Source organism: Lithobates pipiens, unplaced genomic scaffold (genome assembly GCF_037356315.1).
Source record: "Lithobates pipiens isolate NorthernLeopardFrog02 unplaced genomic scaffold, aLitPip1_a1.2 Scaffold_8, whole genome shotgun sequence".
Lineage (NCBI taxonomy): Eukaryota > Metazoa > Chordata > Amphibia > Anura > Ranidae > Lithobates > Lithobates pipiens.
In genome coordinates this window covers 194,174,043-194,188,139 of record NW_027507903.1, presented here as the reverse complement: position 1 = coordinate 194,188,139, position 14,097 = coordinate 194,174,043, and the positions used below count along the sequence as shown (strand labels likewise).

At 50.5% G+C, this 14,097-nt stretch overlaps 1 long non-coding RNA gene across 1 annotated transcript; it reads left to right on the top strand.

The window, feature by feature from the left end:
- The first annotated feature begins 497 nt into the window (after nucleotides 1–497).
- Nucleotides 498–12,878, top strand: LOC143963694 (uncharacterized). Its single transcript, XR_013271024.1, has 2 exons — nucleotides 498–654; nucleotides 12,711–12,878. It is a non-coding gene; the product is annotated as an uncharacterized LOC143963694 (long non-coding RNA).
- The last annotated feature ends 1,219 nt before the right edge of the window (nucleotides 12,879–14,097 follow it).

Sequence of the window (14,097 nt, the reverse complement as noted above, 5' to 3'; positions counted from 1 at the left end):
CGGGACGTGAAGGCCGAGGCATCCTGTTGGTGTTGGATGCCTGTATACCTGAAAAAAGGCTAAAAAATTATAATATTAAGAATAATATTATAATAAGGGTTAGTAATAGCGATAAATATCAATAAAAATGATAAAAATCGCAGTTATTCGCTGTCAGTCGCTGAAAATCGCAGTGAAATGCAGGAGCTCTCCTCTCTGAATGTCACTCCGTCAACTCGCTAAGGAGAAGTGACCTGAGACCGCCTGAGACTGGAGTAAAGAAGAACCTGTGACCAATCACAGCGCCTCTTACTGAAGCGCCTGACCTGATGCACCTCACAACAACTATGTCATATCACACAAACCCATATCAATTTTATATCATTTTATTAATTTTATTTCAAATTTCAACAGTATTGGGTGATTTTAATGGTTATTCTTGAATTTGGCCACAAGATGGCAATCTGTCTTCTCCGGCTGTAATACCGATCCCCGCCATAGGTGTCTCCTATCCCGATCAGCTGAATGCAGTGATTGGTTTCATCATCACCCGTCGGCCATCTTTAGTACTGGAAATCTCTATGGAGAATGAACGGAGACAGTTACTAAGGGGAGAGCTGAGAGGAACCGTCCCGGGGGGCAGAAATGGCGGCCGGGGGGCGCAGAGCTGTGCAGGTGAGGAGGAGAGCCGGGGGGAGGAGAGGAGACCGCGGGAGTAGTGAGGAGGAAAGTCCGGGGGGAGACCGAGCTGGAGACCCCCCAATCACCCCCAACTCCCCTCCGTGTTCACGAATTACCCCCCTCCCCCTCCATGTAAACGAATTACCCCCCTCCCATCCAAGTTCACTAATCACCCCCCCCTCCGTGTTCACTAATCACACCCCTCCTCGTGTTCACTAATCACACCCCTCCTCGTGTTCACTAATCACCCCCCCCCCCTGTTCACTAATCACCCCCCCGTGTTCACTAATCACCCCCCCCCCGTGTTCACTAATTACCCACCACCCCCGTGTTTACTAATCACAACCACCCCCCTCTGTGTTCTGTCATCTGCCCTCCCCCGCAGCTGTGTTGCGTCACCTGGCCCCCCTGCAGCCGTGTTGCGTCACCTGGCCCCCCTGCAGCCGTGTTGCGTCACCTGGCCCCCTGCAGCCGTGTTGCGTCACCTGGCCCCCTGCAGCCGTGTTGCGTCACCTGGCCCCCTGCAGCCGTGTTGCGTCACCTGGCCCCCTGCAGCCGTGTTGCGTCACCTGGCCCCCTGCAGCCGTGTTGCGTCACCTGGCCCCCTGCAGCCGTGTTGCGTCACCTGGCCCCCTGCAGCCGTGTTGCGTCACCTGGCCCCCTGCAGCCGTGTTGCGTCACCTGCCCCCCGCAGGCGCGTCACCTGCCCCCCGCAAGCGCGTCACCTGCCCCCCGCAGGCGCGTCACCTGCCCCCCGCAGGCGCGTCACCTGCCCCCCCCCCCCGCAGGCGCGTCACCTGCGCCCCCCCCCGCAGGCGCGTCACCTGCCCCCCCCCCCCCGCAGGCGCGTCACCTGCCCCCCCCCCCCGCAGGCGCGTCACCTGCCCCCCCCCCCGCAGGCGCGTCACCTGCCCCCCGCAGGCGCGTCACCTGCCCCCCGCAGGCGCGTCACCTGCCCCCCCGCAGGCGCGTCACCTGCGCCCCCGCAGGCGCGTCACCTGCGCCCCCCCCCCCCCCGCAGGCGCGTCACCTGCGCCCCCCCCCCCGCAGGCGCGTCACCTGCGCCCCCCCCCCCCGCAGGCGCGTCACCTGCGCCCCCCCCGCAGGCGCGTCACCTGCGCCCCCCCCCCCCGCAGGCGCGTCACCTGCCCCCCCCCCCCCCGCAGGCGCGTCACCTGCCCGCCCCCCCCGCAGGCGCGTCACCTGCCCCCCGCAGGCGCGTCACCTGCCCCCCCCCCCGCAGGCGCGTCACCTGCCCCCCCCCCCGCAGGCGCGTCACCTGCCCCCCCCCCCCCCCCCCCGCAGGCGCGTCACCTGCCCCCCCCCCCCCGCAGGCGCGTCACCTGCCCCCCCCCCCCGCAGGCGCGTCACCTGCCCCCCCCCCCCGCAGGCGCGTCACCTGCCCCCCCCCCCCCCCGCAGGCGCGTCACCTGCCCCCCCCCCCCCCCGCAGGCGCGTCACCTGCCCCCCCCCCGCAGGCGCGTCACCTGCCCCCCCCCCGCAGGCGCGTCACCTGCCCCCCCCCCCCCCGCAGGCGCGTCACCTGCCCCCCCCCCCGCAGGCGCGTCACCTGCCCCCCCCCCCGCAGGCGCGTCACCTGCCCCCCCCCCGCAGGCGCGTCACCTGCCCCCCCCCCGCAGGCGCGTCACCTGCCCCCCCCCCGCAGGCGCGTCACCTGCCCCCCCCCGCAGGCGCGTCACCTGCCCCCCCCCCGCAGGCGCGTCACCTGCCCCCCCCCCGCAGGCGCGTCACCTGCCCCCCCCCCCGCAGGCGCGTCACCTGCCCCCCCCCCCGCAGGCGCGTCACCTGCCCCCCCCCGCAGGCGCGTCACCTGCCCCCCCCCGCAGGCGCGTCTCCTGCCCCCCCCCGCAGGCGCGTCTCCTGCCCCCCCCCGCAGGCGCGTCTCCTGCCCCCCCCCGCAGGCGCGTCTCCTGCCCCCCCCCGCAGGCGCGTCTCCTGCCCCCCCCCGCAGGCGCGTCTCCTGCCCCCCCCCCCGCAGGCGCGTCTCCTGCCCCCCCCCGCAGGCGCGTCTCCTGCCCCCCCCGCAGGCGCGTCTCCTGCCCCCCCCCGCAGGCGCGTCTCCTGCCCCCCCCCCGCAGGCGCGTCTCCTGCCCCCCCCCGCAGGCGCGTCTCCTGCCCCCCCCCGCAGGCGCGTCTCCTGCCCCCCCCCGCAGGCGCGTCTCCTGCCCCCCCCGCAGGCGCGTCTCCTGCCCCCCCCCCCCCCCCCCGCAGGCGCGTCACCTGCCCCCCCCTGCAGGCGCGTCACCTGCCCCCCCTGCAGGCGCGTCACCTGCCCCCCCCTGCAGGCGCGTCACCTGCCCCCCCCCTGCAGGCGCGTCACCTGCCCCCCCCCTGCAGGCGCGTCACCTGCCCCCCCCCCTGCAGGCGCGTCACCTGCCCCCCCCCCTGCAGGCGCGTCACCTGCCCCCCCCCCCCTGCAGGCGCGTCACCTGCCCCCCCCCCTGCAGGCGCGTCACCTGCCCCCCCCCCTGCAGGCGCGTCACCTGCCCCCCCCCCTGCAGGCGCGTCACCTGCCCCCCCCCTGCAGGCGCGTCACCTGCCCCCCCCCCCTGCAGGCGCGTCACCTGCCCCCCCCCCCCTGCAGGCGCGTCACCTGCCCCCCCCCCCCTGCCACAGACATGTAATGTTGGGATGGATAAATGACATTTCCATGACTGGTAATTTCGGGGGGTTGAAGTGGTTGTAATGAAATGTGATCAGAGGATTTCCCTCTCTAGTGTGTACTTGTCTCAGTCCAGAGCAGTGAGGCTCATTTCTGCCCACTGCCTCGCTCCTCTGATGTCTGCATGAATCATTGCTGACAGCTTTTCCTGACACCGAAAAGAAAGGTGACAGGGGAGGGACCTCCATCTGATTCACTAAAACATAAAAGGAGTTTGGTGAGTAAAAGTGGGGGGTGGGTGGAGAGGAGAGCCCTGGAGATAAAATACAATTGTTCTCAGCCATATATGGAGACCTTGATATTATACAAGTAGACTGTAGAATAGTATATAGGTGATAATGATATGGGGTGTATATACCGTCTCTAGAGGTTTTATATACACACAGTCCTCAGGTATATCCATAAATGTGCACTAGATGCAGCCAGTAGTGATAGAGATAGAAGAGAAATCTGTGTATAAAGAGAGGAGGAGAGAGAAGTCATTGTGTATTACTCTGATATGGAGCTCTCCATGCAGATCCCTCCTACACAAAATCACATACCTGTACGTCATTTTGTGCGCTGGGTCTGGGGCGTGCGCCACCAGTCAACTCGCTCCCAATCGGCGGGTCTAGCGGACGTGATGCCCACCGGGACACGCTGATCGTTCTCAGGAGAGGCAGACCGCCATTCCGTCATGTGATCTGTCTTTCTCCAGTCACCCCCACCCCTCCCCCCCACACAAAGAAATCACTTCCTAGGAGCACATCTTATGCTTTGATCGCCGCCACTGTTAACCCTTCTCTGTCAGTGTCATTAATGCCGTGCATTTTTTATTTTTTTGCCCTGTATTCGTGTCACTGGTCCCCAAAAAGTGAGATCCCTTTCACCCGACTTGGTATTTGTGCGATTTTCAATGTAAACTTCATGTCTACGGATGTCAACTTGCATCAAAGTGGAAAAGAGTAGTACAGGGACGACTTTGAAGTGGCACAGATATGGGTGATGATGATTGGAAATCATGGGGTACGACTTGTCATGTGACTCTGATGTCCAAAGCCACACGTGTGTGATAAGGACCTTAGGCCCCTTTCACACTTGTGCCACTTGGGACTACAAAGTGGCATGACAAGTCGTACCCCATGATTTCCAATGGGTACCATTCATATCTGTGCCACTTTAAAGTAGTCCCTGCCCTGCTTTGGTGCGACTTGAGGTCCATAGACATAAAGATTACACGGGCATTGCTTTAAGTCGTGGCAAACATGGCACAACTTTCAGGTTGCACAAGTGTGAAAGGGGCCTTGGTGTCAGATTTGTCCATCGCAATCCCACTAAAAAAATCGCTGATTGCCGTCATTACTAGATAAAAATCCCGTGTCCCGTAGTTTGTAGACGCTATAACTTGTGCGCAAGCCAATCAATATACACTTATTGGGATGGAGCAGAATATATATTGGACTAAATTGATTAAAAAATTACATTCTTTTTATTTGTATATATTTTATAGCAGAAAGTAAAAATTATTCCTTTTTTTTTTTATTGTCGCTATTTCTTTCTAGCGCAAAAAATAAAAACCGCAGAGGTGATCAAATGCCACTGAAAGAAAGCTCTATTTGTGGGAAAAAAGGAGGTAAATGTTGTTTAGGTGCAGCGTCGCACAACCGCACAATTGGCAGTGTCATATCGCAAAAAAATGCCCTGGTCATGAAGGGGGGGTAAACTTTCCGCAGCTGAAGTGGTTAATACTACACTTAGGAGATCACCCCCCAATTACCCCTGCCCCCCCAGTCACAGTGACACCAATTGCTTTTTTTTTTTTTTTTTTGCATTGGTGTCATTTGTGACTGTAGTAACTGTTAGGGCAGTTAGGGTTAGCCCCCTTTAGTTCTAATGTGCCCCCCTAACCCCCCCAATAAAGGTTTAACCCCGTGATCACCCCCCATCGCCAGTGTCACTAAGGCTGGGTTCATATTGCAGCGGTTTATGAGAACGAATGTGATTCGCACCGCACTGCAGTGCAAATCACATCCGATCTCTGTGCGATTCGAGTTCAGCCATACAGATAGTATGGCTGAATTCGTGTCGCACCCGCCGCACCCGCCGCAAATTCGCACGGGACCCTTTTTTTGGCCCGCAGCAGAATCGGATCGCATGGGTGTTCACACCATGCGATCCGAGTTTGCAGATCGCACTGCGATATGCGAACTGATCTGGGGGTGTCATTAACATTTCACTGACACTCCCAGCAGTTCGCATAGGGCAGTGTGAACTGCCGCCGGGAGGCATGCGATGCGGGAACCCGCCGCGGATTCATGGCGTTCCCGCATCGCTCCAGTGTGAACCCAGCCTAATAAGCGATAGTTTTTCTGATCGCTGTATTAGTGTCACAGGTGACGCTAGTTAGGCAGGTAGGTATTTAGGTTCGCCGCAGCTTTTTATAGCGCCAGGGACCCCCATATACTACCGCATAAAGCCCCCTGATTTCCCCCTAGTTAACCCTTTCACCAGTGATCACCATATAACTGTTACAGGTGACGCTGGTTGGTTAGTTTTTTTATAGTTTCAGGGCACCCGCCATTTATTACCTAGTCTCACTAGTGTACCCCTAAATTTAGGGGTGTCTACTTTCCAAAATGGGGTCATTTGGGGGGGGGGTTTGTGCCATCTTGGCATTTTATGGCCTTCAAAACTGTAACGCCCTTAGAAAGCCTGAAGGCGGTGCTTGGTTTTCGGGGCCCCGTACGCGGCTAGGCTCCCAAAAAGTCCCACATATGTGGTATCCCCGTACTCAGGAGAAGCAGCAGAATTTATTTTGGGGTGTCATTTCACATATGCCCATGGCATGCGTGAGCAATATATCATTTAGTGACAACTTTGTGAAAAAAAAAAAAAAAAAGTTTGTAATTTTCCCGCAACTTGTGGCAAAATATAAAATATTCCATGGACTCAACATGCCTCTCAGCAAATAGCTTCGGGTGTCTACTTTCTAAAATGGGGTCATTTGTGGGGGTTTTGTGCCATCTTGGCATTTTATGGCCTTCAAAACTGTAATAGGTAGTGAGGAGTGAAGTCAAATATTTACGCCCTTAGAAAACCTGAAGGCGGTTCTTGGCTTTCGGGGCCCCGTACGTGGCTAGACTCCCAAAAAGTCCCACATATGTGGTATCCCCGTACTCAGGAGAAGCAGCAGAATTTATTTTGGGGTGTCATTTCACATATGCCCATAGCATGTGTGAGCAATATATCATTTAGTGACAACTTTGTGAAAAAAAAATAAAAAAAAATTAAAGTTTGTAATTTTCCCGCAACTTGTGGCAAAATATAAAATATTCCATGGACTCAAAATGCCTCTCAGCAAATAGCTTGGGGTGTCTACTTTCTAAAATGGGGTCATTTGTGGGGGTTTTGTGCCATCTTGGCATTTTATGGCCTTCAAAACTGTAATAGGTAGTGAGAAGTGAAATCAAAAATTTACGCCCTTAGAAAGCCTGAAGGCGGTGCTTGGTTTTCGGGGCCCCGTACGCGGCTAGGCTCCCAAAAAGTCCCACATATGTGGTATCCCCGTACTCAGGAGAAGCAGCAGAATTTATTTTGGGGTGTCATTTCACATATGCCCATAGCATGTGTGAGCAATATATCATTTAGTGACAACTTTGTGTAAAAAAAAAAAAAAAAAAAAAAAAAAAAAATTTTTTTTTGTCATTATTCAATCGCTTGAGGCAAAAAAATAAAATATTCAATGGGCTCAACATGCCACTTATCAATTTCCTTAGGGTGTCTACTTTCCAAAATGGGGTCATTTGGGGGGGTTTTGTACTGCCCTGCCATTTTAGCACCTCAAGAAATGAGATAGGCAGTCGTAAACTAAAAGCTGCGTAAATTCCAGAAAACGTACCTTAGTTTGTAGATGTGACAACTTTTGCGCAAACCAATAAATATACAATTATTGACTTTTTTTTTACCAAAGACATGTGGCTGAATACATTTTGGCCTAAATGTATGACTAAAATTGAGTTTATTGGATTTTTCTAATAACAAAAAGTAGAAAATATCATTTTTTCTCAAGTCATCTTCCAGGACGGCACACCTGAGAGATGAGAGGCTCCTCCCTACAGGAAACACAATCAATCGACAGCTGTTTTAAGTCCCCACCCTTCCCCTTGATCCTCAGTTTTTGATTGTGTTTCTCCCTACAGATTGAGGTTTTGCTACACAGCAGGAATACTCACCATGGCGTTATTGTTTTATTTTGCAGCAGACCAGAAAGATTGCAGCTGTAAAGGCTGTCTGTCTTTTTCCTCAGTGTCTGCTTTTATGTTGTTGCACAGCAGAAATACTCAAGATTGAAGCTTGTTGGTGCTTTCTGTTTCAGAAAAACACAATGTTGCAGGTTGCTTGTGTCCTTTCTCAGTGTTGGTTCTATCTGAACTACACTACAGAAGTGCATGACAGAAAGGATTGTCTTGTGTTCCATATTTTTCCCTGTGGCATAGCAGAAATGCACAACACGGGAGTTGGTGTTCATATTAATCTTATAACTGTGGTGGTTTGTCAGAAATACACAACATAGAAGTTTGGGTCTTTCTGTCTTTATATTTATAGCCTTGTTTTGCTGTACATAGGTAAAGCACAACCGTAAAGGCCTATGACCTAGCTAGCTGCACTAAGGAAATACGCAGCATTTAGGGTTTGCTTGAGTCTTAATGTTTTTACGTCTTGGCAGCACATCAGAAAACCAGACTATGAGGACTGTTTGTCTACATTGAGGTTCAGATTTGGGTCTCTTCCCATATTTGATATATTTTTTTTAGCTAGTCACACTCAGGCACACAACATTGTTGTCTATGCTTGTGTCCTTTCTGTCTAACTCTATTGTGCCGTGCCCACAATCTATGATCATTTTATTTGTGATATTAATAATGCATGTATCACCTTTTTGTATTTCAGCCTTCTTTTCCATGGAGGGGCCAGGAGTTCGGGCTGCAGATGCCACATGTCAGAAAACCTTGACCACTTGCATTCAGGGATGCCAGAACCATTTCCTAGGGTTGAAGCCCTGTAGGGTTGTGGGACACTGGAGGAAGGGGATAATGAATCGCCCTGTTTAGTAAGAACTTGGAGAGTTCTGTTCAGAGGAGTATTAGGGCCTGAGGATGGAGTATAAAGATGTATACCCGATCGAATAGGTTTCGGCTCAGTGCATGGCCTTCATTTTGCCCTTTTAGCAAAACTAGACGTAGCAATATGGGTAGTCTACTCCTGCTAGGGACTTTAATCTCCTGAAGAAGGCTCTCAGGCGTAAGTAAGGACATAGATTGGGCATGCCTTAAACCCAGGGTTCAAGCTTCTGTTAATCTATTTCCCTTAAGTAGGCTTCCCTTTAGTCTTTTGCTGACATAAAGATAAAAGGGAAGCAGTTTTATTTCCCTCAACAGGATAGTGTTAAGACAGGCCCTCTTATTGATTAATGTAGTGTCCTTGTCTTACACAGGTCTCTTATTTATCTTTTTAGTGGTTCTAAGTAGCACCTACAGGCACAATAGGCCATGGTTGTTAGATGTGTGAGATAGGCAACATTGCTAACCTACAAGTTTAACATGTTTTCTGATTCCATTTTTAAGAGCCCATTTCACCTAGATACTGCATCCGAAGTGGAAAAGGCAGGAACATCTGTGGAGCAGACCTGCAGATCAGCCGCATGATCCAGCTAAGATGCCTTCATCAAGCATATGAGCGTATGGAGTGGAGGTAAAGCTCACTGCAGAACCAAGGTTCGCCAAGAGGGTCTTGCAGTGGCCCCACCCTAAGGTAGGCCTGAGGTACTTGTTTATCCTCTCAGGTGTGCCGTCCTGGAAGATGACTTGAGAAAAGTACCAGTTACTTACCGGTAACTGTCTTTCTGGGAAATCTTCCAGGACGGCAGGCCTACTTCCCGCCCGTTGGAGGAGGGAAAATTCTAGAACACTAGAAGGTGAGTACCTATGAGGAATGATTTCCCTTGTGAACCTGGTTCAGGAGTTACTTCTCTACAAACTGAGGATCAAGGGGAAGGGTGGGGACTTAAAACAGCTGTCGATTGATTGTGTTTCCTGTAGGGAGGAGCCTCTCATCTCTCAGGTGTGCCGTCCTGGAAGATTTCCCAGAAAGACAGTTACCGGTAAGTAACTGGTACTTTTTTCAAAATTTGCGGTCTTTTTACGTTTATATCGCAAAAAATAAAAATCGCAGAGGCAATCAAATACCATCAAAAGAAAGCTCTATTTGTGGGAAGAAAAGGACGCAAATTTTGTTTGGGTACAACATTGCATGACCGCGCAATTACCAGTTAAAGCAGCGCAGTGCCAAATTGTAAAAAGACCTCTGGTCATTTACCAGCAAAATGGTCCGGTCTGAAGGTGGTTAAAGCAGAGCTCCACCCAAAAGGGAAAGCTCCATTTTGTTTGCATCCTCCACTGCCACATTTGGCACTTTTGTGGGGGGGGGGGGGGGGGGGGGTACCTGGTTTAGACAAGTACTCGCTCCCACTCGCGGCTCAGATCACCCCGGAGAACTGACCCGTAATTTCGCCCCCTACCCCTCCCCTACACACAGGTCCCAGAAGATTGCGGGACCATTCACAAGGCGCAGCGCGACTCGCGCATGCACAGTAGGTAACAGGCTGTAAAGCTGCAAGGCTTCACTTCCCCTTTCCCTTACCAGAGATGGCGGCGCCTGCACCCAAAGCCAATTGAAGAATTGGCTCAGGAGAGGACATCGCAGGATCCCTGGACAGGTAAGTGTCCTTATTTTAAAAGTTACAGTATTTGTAGCTGCTGACTTTTTCCAAAGTAGCCCAGAGCTCCTCTTTAAGACAGAAAACTTGCAATCGGAAGACTGCTGATCGCTCAGTTCTCCTCCGGCTTCACCTGAGAGGAGGGGTGGGCGCAGCTGTATGCTGAGATTCAGAGCCAGCTGTCAATCAGGAAGCTGGGTGGATCCCTACAATATGATCGGGATCCTTCCAGAGCCTGTAACTTCCCTGCCATGTTCGCTGACAGCAGGCAATAGCCCAAAATAAGCTGACTCCGGGTCACAGGAGTGCAAAAGTAAGTGCACCCTTCTTACCCACAAGAGAAGTATGGCCGAAAAATCTTTTATTGAATTATGAAACCGACAATTTTAGTGAACTGTTCTAAAGTAATAATATTCTTTATCCTTTTAGACGTCATAACAAGCAGCCCAGGCTTCCTAGTGGCATTGGCACTGAAAAACATTGGTAATGTGCTGCCACCTGGTGGAACTAGAAAATATCAGCTTTGATCTTTCCCTTTTTAATATGTTTGGTGTGGCTGTGATTTGGAATCCATGGCATTGGTACCGACTGTCATCCTTATAACCTTCTTCCTTAGTCACTGGCCTGGAACAAGCATGCAGCCAGCAAAGTCCAAAATCCAAACTGAATGCAGGTTCCATTCAGGTTTTACTGTAATTCACAAAATGTCTTTTATTTATCTGTGTAATATTCAATGTTACTAATACCCCATTAGCCTTATTCTGGTGCTATTTGAACTGTACAATAGTTTTTGGGTATATTTATTCCCCTTTAGACTCCTCACAACACCCTTGAGTTAGAATTGTTATACTGTGATTGGATGCTGGAGATAATTATGGTGGGTGTGCAGCTTACACCGACTTTACTATCTCATTATAAGGAGGATGTACCACACTGTCTAGAATTGGTTATTTTACGTCTAAACATTCAGTCTCGGTGTCATAAATAGTTTTTTGGGGATATGGATTTATCGCTACATTCTCCCAGCTGAGGTTTTGGTACATTTTGTATCAGCGACATAATCTTAAAGCAGAGTTCCACCCAAAACGGGAACCTCCATTTGTTCGCACCCTCCACCACCACATTTGGCATTTTTTGGCAGGGAGGAGGGAGCGGGTACGTGGTTTTGACAGGTACACGTTCCCTCTTCCTGGTAAGATTGCCGCACAGCGGTCCCTCCCCCCTCCCCACCTGCTGCCTTCAGCCTTACACACTGGAACTCTATAAATTAAAGGGGAGCTCCACCCAAAAATGGAACTTCCGCTTTAAGTGCTGGTGACCTCCTGATGTGCCACATTTGTCATGTCATTTTTTTGGGGGGAGGAGCGAGGGTACCCGGTTTTTATAGGCACCCAGATCCCACTTCCTCCTCTGGCTCTGCGGCACTAGAAGGGAAGATCACCTCCTCCCTGCAATCTTCTGGGACATGTCGTAGGTCCCAGAAGATTGTCTGGCTAGTATGGCACGTGCATATTCGGTGCGCGCCCGGCTGTGAAGCCACAACCAGGCGCCCACATTTAGAATGCTGGCGCCGTGGAGAGGAGGGGGAGAGGAGCGAGGCTTCTCTCGGGTAACTTGTAAACATTTGTAAAGTGTTGCCGATGGAGATTTTTTTAAGTACCGAAGTTTGACATGTTGGGTATTAGGGCTGAATCAATAATTGATGAATCGACAACTAATCGATTATGAAATTAATCAATTACTATTTTCATAATCGATTAATCGGCCAGTAACATAATGGGGTTAACAAAAAAAATGAGCCCTTTATAGTACAAAAAGAGCAAATCACTACTGTAAATATTACTGTCACCGTTCTACAGTAAAAAAAAAAAAGTGAACCCCTTAAAGTAGTCATCATCTGCTTTTTTTTTTTTTTAACTATAAAGGGCTGATTTTAGTCTTTTTAACCCCATTGTGTTAGTAAATGTCTTAGACCTGGTTCACATCTATATTTTTATTGGTGCTTTTTGCAGAAACGCACTACGGTTCATTTACATGGTTTCCTATGGGACACGCTCATATCTGCTTTTTTTCAGCCGCTGCGTATTTGGAAACGGTCAGGGACTTTTAAACGCAAAACGATCTTTCTTTGGTTCAATATACTTCAATGGAGAAGCTGCAGAAAAGCGTGTAATGCTTTTTTGAAGCAATTTGTGTTTTTTAATCTGCCCCAAAAAAATGCAAATTGCAGTAAAATCACGTGCGCAGAAATCAAAAACGCACAGCAAAAAGCCCTGCAGAAACAGATTAAAAGCAAACTGCGTAGGTGTGTACCGAGCCTTATGCTGCCACATGGATCAGACACCAGGCCAGTCACCCTGAATGGGGCGAGAGCAGCACTGACTGGTGTTTATTATAGGAAGCTCCTGAACAGGGAAAAGTGCCGAGGTTGTTACATGCTGGATTACTGCACAGATCTGGAAGAAATGCACAAAGGACACAACATTCAAATAACTATACACACACCTCTTCTATTTACACACAATTGCAGCTTTTGATTTATTGTATTTGAACATGGTGTACATTGGCTTTGCTCTAATACTTTATCTTTGTTCCCTTATTTTCTTTTTTTAGATGAAAGCTGGACTGGGGAGAACATTTTTTACCAGCATGCTGGCGTTTTATGTTCTGGACTTTATTCTTGGGGGATACCCGTGTTTGCTCTACACACCTTCCCAGACCGGACATCACACAATGTATCATCAGTAGCATCTCCATAAATAAAAATGTTTGTATCAACAATTTCTGACTGGAATTATGTGATTTATTTTTATTTGCCAAATGTGTCTATCAGTTTCCCTGTGAGTTCATTGTTGGCTAAACATCGGGAGCTGGAGACTTGTGACATCATTGAGGTATGAGGCTCATGATGTCACTTGTATCTGGAAATCCCCACTGAAGTCCTATTCAGACAGTTATGAGGCTCAGCTTACAAAGCTTTAATATCAGTATAAGGAACCTAATTAAAAAAAAAGTGGTTGGAAAATGGGCCAAAATAGAGTTTCTTATCCTTGTGTAAAGCTTCATGAATTTGGCCTGTTGTACTAAACTCACATTTTCATGGTCTTCCTTCCGCTATCCTTGTAATGGTTGAGCAGGTTGTCTGAATGTGGCTGTGGGTACCAGAGTTTGACCATCCTGTCCAGTGCTCTCTGTAATGTAACAGACCTGTGTGTGTTTTTTTTTTTTCTTTCTATAAATTAAGTATCTTATTAACTTAGAGAGAACAATAGACTCAAATTATTTCATACTTGGATGCGAAGGGGACTCTAAAGCCTAATTCACACAGGCTGAATGTCGGGGTGATTCTACCCATGTGTACTGCAGCTGGTCCGATGGAAGCCGGCTTCTGTCAAAGGGGCATGACCGAAAAAGATGTGCTGACCGGAGTGTTCTGGCAGGCAGGGGGTAGGAGGGCGTCCCCCCCTGTCTGAACACAGTAGCACAGCAGGGAAGATCACTGTACTAACATCAGATAGTACAGCGGCTCCTCCTGAGCTGTCAGGTTTCTTTTTTTTGTTTGCTTTTTTTTTTTTCATTAAACCCACTGGGCTTAAGCCTGGTACACACTGATTTGATTTTGGGTTAAACCAAAAAAAACGCAAATTTCAGAGCTGCTGTACTAACTATGCAAAGTTAGTATAGCTATCTCCCCCACTGAGCTGTTGTGTTCTGACAGGGGGGTGCTCCTCCCCCCGCCAGAACATTCCAATCAGCGATCTGCGCCATTGGCGCAAAGCCGCAGATCGAGAGTCGGTTGGCTCCTTGTTTTCCAGCATTCTCATCTGACAGAGGCTGACCAAATGGCCGGCTTCTGTTGGATAGGGTGGCATACACACAGGCCGAGTGTCGGTGTGTGTTTTGTTTTTTGTTTTTTTAACTGGCTAATGTCTTCTGACCTTCGGCCTGTGTGTACGGGGCTTTAAAAGTGACACTAAACTCTGAATTTTCATTTACTTTT